Source organism: Aptenodytes forsteri, unplaced genomic scaffold (genome assembly GCF_000699145.1).
Source record: "Aptenodytes forsteri isolate BGI_AS27 unplaced genomic scaffold, ASM69914v1 Scaffold113, whole genome shotgun sequence".
NCBI classification, from domain to species: domain Eukaryota; kingdom Metazoa; phylum Chordata; class Aves; order Sphenisciformes; family Spheniscidae; genus Aptenodytes; species Aptenodytes forsteri.
In genome coordinates, this window is record NW_008795032.1 from 444,787 (window position 1) to 445,586 (window position 800).

Sequence of the window (800 nt, forward strand, 5' to 3'; positions counted from 1 at the left end):
TGGCGGCGCTGTGCCATGCCGGGAGCCAAGCTCTGCCGGACTGGCCGAGGCTGGAGGTAGGAGCAGCTGGCGGGACGCTCCCCCACGGGTGGGATGCGGGGCTCCCCCCTGTCACCCTGTCCCCTCCGGTTCCCAGCCCGGCGGCTGCTGGCGGCTCCGTAACGGGCACGGGGTGGGTCGAGCCGCTGCTCGGCATCACCTGCCCCATCCCCGAGGAGCGTGCCGGGCCACGCGGCCCCGTCTCCTTGCAAAGACAATGAAGAGTGAAAGAAAAATGAGTCAAACAACAAGAGCAGGCTGGGGCCACCGTGCTGCCGGCACCCCAACCAGGGCTGAGACCAGTGAGTGCCTCCTTTCCAACTGGGTAAAGTGGGATGGGGGGAAATGGAGAAAGAAAACAAAACCCAAAACAACAGCTTTCAAACAATTGCTTTTTACAGTATGTACAGAGCCCGGCGGGCAGAGCATCCCGGTACAGCGGCCCCTCGGGGCCGGGTGCGACACGGACACACACATACAACCGAGACCGAAGGCCCCCCGTGCTCCCCTGGCCAGGCAGCGGGGAGCAGCGGGGAGAGAGCCGGGGCAGCCCGGCTGCTGCGGGGCCGAGGTAGAGCATCGGCCCGGGGAGAGCCACTGCGGGGCTGGGGGAGCAGAGGACCAGAAAGCCCCTGTCCATGGGCGCTGGGCAGCAGCCGGGAGCGGGGACCGGCTTCCTCCAGGGCCTGGTGCCCCGAGCCCCGGCACGGGGCTGGAGGGGGAACGGGCACGGCCCCAGGTGCCTCTGGCAGAGCCTGAGT